This window comes from Coptis chinensis, chromosome 9, assembly GCF_015680905.1.
Source record: "Coptis chinensis isolate HL-2020 chromosome 9, ASM1568090v1, whole genome shotgun sequence".
In the NCBI taxonomy this organism is placed as follows: domain Eukaryota; kingdom Viridiplantae; phylum Streptophyta; class Magnoliopsida; order Ranunculales; family Ranunculaceae; genus Coptis; species Coptis chinensis.
The window spans coordinates 37,907,186-37,913,916 of NC_141464.1; the positions used below are offsets into that span (position 1 = coordinate 37,907,186).

The 6,731-nt window shown below is 35.4% G+C and overlaps 1 long non-coding RNA gene across 1 annotated transcript; it reads left to right on the forward strand.

Annotated features, from left to right (window-relative positions):
• The first annotated feature begins 1,667 nt into the window (after positions 1–1,667).
• Positions 1,668–2,355, forward strand: LOC147475864 (uncharacterized). Its single transcript, XR_015207238.1, has 3 exons — positions 1,668–1,908; positions 2,067–2,197; positions 2,289–2,355. It is a non-coding gene; the product is annotated as an uncharacterized LOC147475864 (long non-coding RNA).
• Positions 2,356–6,731: the final 4,376 nt, after the last annotated feature.

Below are 6,731 nucleotides of genomic sequence, written 5' to 3' on the forward strand. Positions count from 1 at the left end.
GTCCCCTTTTTTCTCTTTTGATTTCCTAAATCTACACCACTTACAATATTACTGGAATCATCGGCTTTCCGATCCCCTCTAAGAACTGATGCCGAGGTGGTTGTTCCCCTTCCTCTCTTTTTCTCAGGCTCCTCATCGCGACCCGAACTACTACTCCCCACACCTAACAACTTTTTAGCACCCGTGAAAATCACTTTTTGCTACATTCTTCACATTCACATTCTTTGTTCGAGGCATTGCTACAAAATAAATAGGAGTTAAAAATAAGACATTCAACTAATTCAAATTGTTGCAATACCAACGTGAAAAAACAAAGAACGAAATAAGGCGGTGTGCATGTCAATCTATATCTAAGGTGTGTAGTTCCCATACGATCAATATTTGTGTAGTAAATCAAGCAATCTTAAATAGGTGATGTGCCTAGCTATCTGTTAAACTTACAAGTAATATGCTTAAAATGGCTACAAGACTACAAGTTGATTTCTCACTTCTCTAATGATCTAAACCAATATTTTCCACAACACATGTTTGTTTAACCAATAACCTACTAGAACTACTTCTCAAGTAATGAACTAGACCATTTTGAACTAATATTGATCAAACACCCAGATATGTACCAAAAACCAATTTCTAAATCGATAAACCCTAAATACGAGAAGAGTAGTATTGGTATGAACAATTTCAGCTATCTAGGCAAACTATACTCCTCTATTAAATCCCCCCTCCACACACAAACAAAAAAAACCCAATCTAATTCAACCAATATAAGTGTTCGTTCACTATACTTATTTGTTCCATAATTTCATATAGGCGGGTAAGCCGTACCAAGCATGGAAGCACAATTGTGACAACAATATCCCTCTCATGCATGCATGCATGATGATGTTTCCAGTGGGCCTTGACACCGAGCACCTATCAATTTCAAATACCAGGTAATGTTTGCAAAACAGAGCATTTTTCAGTGGAAACCTCTTAGATATGAAAAATCTTCAGATGAATGATTCTTTTTTTTTTATTATATAGTTAAATCGATTGAAATATAAATGTCAGGAGAGGAAATAGCAATTTGTACACCATGTGAGATTAAATCACCTCACCTTATTCAAATTAAGCTACTGGAGAATCAAAGACACTACTCTCTTCCCAATAAAAATCTGAACATGTTTTAAAAAAGATATCTTGTAAGAAACAAAAGAGGAATAACAGAATCAAGAACAAAGTAATGCTAGAAATAAACTTGAATCCCAAAACCTCATAGACGGAAATCACCAAATTCCAAATAAAACAGTTTTTGCTTCTTTTCTTGCCTCCTCCATGCATGGATATGGATTTGGTGGTGACCTCATAAATGCCTAAGGTAAGTATGTTGACTCTCCCAACCCAGATTTATTCAAGATATTCTTCTTAAACCGCAAACTTTATTCTGAAAATACCCCCAACAGTTTTAATTGATTCATGAAGGTCTCGTAGCCATAGTACAAAATATCGCGATATATCGCGATATATTGCGATATATATCGAGATTTTATGGAAAGATAAATAAATATCACGATACTAATTTGGATAAATACCAGTACAAAAATTGATGATATTTGTTGATATATCGCGATATTTCGACGATATGTTTTGTTGTCGATATTGTCGGAGATAATTGGTGCTGGTGATTGCAAACCGACGAAGAAAATCCAAAAAGGCTACTCCTACCCTCTCCCACGCGAGCTAATCTACCCTCTCCCACGCGAGATTGCCAACCCACGAATTTTGATGGGTAGTTCTCCACTCTCGCACAGCTCTGAGTATATTAACTCCTGGAGAGATCTTCTTACTTTCTTAGCATATTTCATCAAACAAGCTGAGAGTTTCTTAGTATACTTTCTTTGACAGAGCTTCGACCTTTCTTTTAAGAAGGTAAGAAGGATAAAGCGGTGCCAGCTTCTCCCACTTATTATTGCTCGTCTCTTGTTCAGTTTATTACAAAGAGATAGAGAGCTTGTATTTATTCAAGTTTAAGTTACTAATAATATTGTTTTTGATTATTGATTCTTATTATTATGTTCTGTTTCAAGTTGCTGCTTCTCATGGTCGCAATGAAGGTGGTGGAGAACAACCTTTGTCTAAAATAGAAATCCATAAAGCAACTTTCTCGCTTCAGGACTCTGCTTCTATTAAAGCATCACCGCTTGTTCTTGGCTCCAAGGTAAATATACTTATTCTATTTTCTTTTCACCATTGGATTATGCAAAATTGTTAAACTGGTATTTGGTTTTGCTTGTATATATTGCTTGCAGGGTGAAAATACAAGGTGGGTAAATGTGGAACTTGAATACCGTAATGCATCTAATGAGGACTGGTTTGAGTCTTTTTCCCCTGAAATTTCAAGTAATGCTATTTTCTAAACAACCTTATTTTGAGTTGTGATATATTGAGTTTGAGCACTATTTTTTTTGGTCTGCTTGTTTCTTTTATTTATTTTTTTGCAAAACGCAAGTTTGGTTTATTAAGTTTATCTAAAATATACATCATGCCTTAGGCATAATTTCTAAGACGAATTACAATTTCATTTGAGAAAGGAGTGCTAAAAGCATGTTTGAAGAAATAAGTCGGTTATGCTCTATATATTCATGTAAGTTTCTAATTGGAAAATAAATTGCTTTCTGTCTCTTCTTTTTCCTCTATTTGAGCATGTTTTCTTCTTCATAGATGATCAACAATTCAGAGGGATCATATACAGCTTTGGTCCTACTTGAAGTATCATATTCTGCTAGATTACACAATATAACCTTTTTCTAACTGAGTTTTAACAAGTTACTTTGTGCTTCATTCATTTTTTAGCATCGTTTCTAGCACAACATAGAAGATGAAAATCATTGGTATTGAGCCTATGGGTACGCTATAATAGGGGCTCAAGAGGTCATTTCACATTTCTGTAGATCGTGCTTTCGGTTTCATGTTTAAAATGAAAGGCCTTCTTTATATTTTGTAACCAAATTCTGTTAGACTTGTTTAGGTATTTACTTGTTTATATATTTGTTTTGATTTTTGGTTTCATGCTAGACATATAGAGGATGATATCCGTAGGTTTTGGACCTGTGGGATCACTTGTATTCTGTATGTGCACCGCCTTGAGGAGTTTAGGGATCATCATACTCTTAGATTCTCGCTTGAGTGCTCATTGGACAATTGGATTGCTTTTTCACATGAGTAAATATTATGCCGGTGTAAGGTAGGTAGGTTGAGCCTTACAATCTGGGAAATAGAGGTTGGAATGCACAATACTTATCAATTTAAGTATTTATTGAGATTTGTCCTCACATGAATACATGTCTTTGGGGTTGTATTTTTCAGCTTGGGTATCCGGAAGGGGCATAGTTGGAGGTGAGAGGAAAAAGGCAATTGAAAAAAACTTACCCCACAAAGATTTATAAGAATAGAGTTAAGTCTTCTGTATATATTATGTGGCTGTTTGAGGAATAATGGTTTAATGCATGATATACGTAGATTATAATACTCATTAGTTTCATGAGCCAATTATATCAGCTTATGAGAGTGCTGTCTAAGGGTTCGTCTCACATATTCGTTTGTTGTGTTTAAGGGGATCATTTCACAGTTCTGTAGATTAGGCTTGATATTCCATGTTTATGAAGAAAAGATTTCTCTATATAATTTTGTGACCACTTATTTGTATTTCACACCGTCTTCATTCATCTTATTTGCCTATGGTTTCAGCCACAAGCCCACGATATACATAGTTGATGAGAATCTTTAGTTTTGAGCCGCTCGAGCATGTATATATGTTAGTGCATCAGCTACCATGTTAGGTTGTTAGTAGGGCTGGTCATCAAGTCGAGCTATTCGTGAGTAACTCGAGTTCGGCTTGTCGAAGGCTCGACTCAAACTTGTTCGCACAAAAGTATGAGTCGAGCTTGAGCTTAATTTAAAGCTCATTCTAGATAGCGAGTAGTTCGAGGAGATCGCGAGTTACTCGTGAGCTACTCGAGTCGAGCTTGAGCTTGAGTAGCTCGCGAGCTACTCGTTTTATAAGCCCATACGTAGTATATAATTTATAATTTATACGACATTTTATACTTTATACCCAACTATAATTTACAATTTATACTAGTTTTAATGTTTTATATACATTTTTTTCGAGTTTGAGCTCGAGTTCGAGTTCAAACGAGCATAACCGAACTTCGAAGTTCAACTGAGCTCGAGCTCGAAGTGTAAAACGAGTCGAGCTCGAGCTATTAGTATAACTAGGCGAGTCGAGCTTGAGCTTCAATATTAAGCTCGAATGCGAGTTCGAGTCGAGCTTCTACATGTGCGAGTCGAGCTCGAGTATAGCAAAACTCGACTCGGGTAGCTCGATGACCAGCCCTAGTTGTTAGCTTGTTTGTAGATATGCGTGATTTCAAAACCGTCAAGTGTGTTGATCACCTGATTAATTTGTGTGCCATTACACCGTTTAGCTTGCAACAAGTCGGTCCGCACGCGATCGCACCACCAAATAATTTGTGCGATCATGGTTGCTTTGTTTGAGCCTTTAAGAATGGCTAACATCTCAACTCTCATCGAAAACAAGTTAGTGAAGGACCCATCATTGTACACACCCAAAACATTACCAACATAACTTTTATAACACCTCATGGCCTATAGATCTTGAAATCAGAGATCCTTCCTTTTTAAGAGTTATTTATTCCTCATTCGGTGCTCCCAATGATGTCACAATCTTGTTTTAAGGAGCTACTATGTACATGATTCTACCAATTTTAATTGCTGCTATCCTGTTACGTGCATTATCTTCAAACTTTGTGGATAGACCTACCAGTTTAATATTCATTTCTCTAATAATAAGTTCAACAACAAGAGCATGGGTTCTTGAGGAGCTTGTCAAGATTCTGTTATCCCTTTGGTCCTAGATCAATTCACAGTTAATATATGACCCTATCTTTGTTTTTGCTTGTAATGAAAACAGAAATTGAGTAACACTTTGTACATTTATCCGTTTCAGGTTACTATTTCATACATTGATTTGTAGTAGTGGAGTTGGCTTTTGATTCTCTTGGGGGAGTTGGCTTCTGATTCTCTTGAGGTAAAACTTCTACCCATTATGTATTAGTCTATTAGATCATTTAAAAGCAGAATGCTATGCATTTTTATTCATTAATTTACATAGATTGGTTAATAAGCTTACTATTGGTTTTGGACTACGGGAAAACTATTTATGGATTGTAATAAAAACGAACTGCCTATATAATGAACTAACGTCCGTACTGTTAAGCAGATTGCAAGCATTGCCAATTAATGACAACTTAATTCAGTCACACAATCTTATAGTTAGCAGTCCAGTACTAAAATCTTGTTAAGATAACAGAACTAGTTATGTTCCTTTTATATTAGTTAAGGAGTTGTTGGAACTCATATGAATAAAGAAGTTGTTGACTCAGATGTCCAACCCCCACTTCTATTTCTATTGCTAGTTCCCTCAGGCAGAGAGGTCGCCTAATAAAAAATGACAAGCATACAATACACACCGTAGGCAGAGTCCCTTTCTTCGAATTCCTCGCCTAGAGCTGAAGCTACCGAGAGGGAGACGTAGGCCGAGACTAGAGTCCGAACCTTCACTTTCACCTGAAACTTCGATCTATCATATAAGGGCCCTATAAAATCATCTCTAGATACTTCAGTAAATCCCACCTTGCCTTGCATGATTCCCCAAGTTGTGGATAACAGTTTGGTCGCCGTTTGCGAATGAAATTATGGAATTTTTGAATTTGAAAGGGTAACACGGGGCTGAGGTTTGGACTTTGAGTTCTACATGTGAGTAGTGTGAAGGTGTGGTGTATATATATGCGAAGTGTGGTATCTCTAGTTGGAACTCATAGAGGTGTATAACAATGATATAAGTGGAAATGATGTATACGTTGTTTTCATTTTAATTCTTGTATATAATTTATAGTATTCTTTTGATTCGAGGATTGGTTACTTGACTTAACTGGCATTGGTCGAGATGGTTAAGTAGCTGGTTCTATGAATCAATATATATTTGAGTAGTTGGGTACTTGGGTTTACGAGGTATGAGGTTTTAATATATGTTATGGAAGTATATTATATGATTTTCAGGTTATGACAGGTTTTAAATTTATGAAATATTGAAAATACAAAGGAAACTCTGCCGATTTTTTTTTAGAATGTGATGTTAAGTGGTGGTTTTATATTTGAGTTATGTATATCATAAGATATTTTGTATTCTTGAAGTCATCTAGAAGAGGATTGTACCCATCTTTGGTCCTTGTCTTTAAGGGTAGAGCAAACTCTTCCATGAACTTATATGTACCAAGCTACATCCAAAGGGGTAGATGTGAACATATTATAGTAATTGAGCTGAAAATTTTACTGAAGCCTTAAAGCAATTGTCAGACAATAATGATATGGTAAAGTCATTTGGTTTATATATTAGGTAGTGTTAGGATTTATTCTTGGTTTAATTATCAAGTGTGCAAGTTATATGTTTTTTATATTTTATTTGCGCATGACTTTAAATTAATTTGAATGGCTAATGTAATTTAACTTGGTATTCAGATTCTATGGATGAACTGATAGTTATAGAATTTATGTTTGTCTTTTGTTGTTTTTTTTTTTTTATATATGAGTATTTTAGGCATAATACAGTGGTCAAAAAGTTGAATAAACAAAGGAAACTCTGTCAAAATATTTTTAGCTCTTTTGTTTTA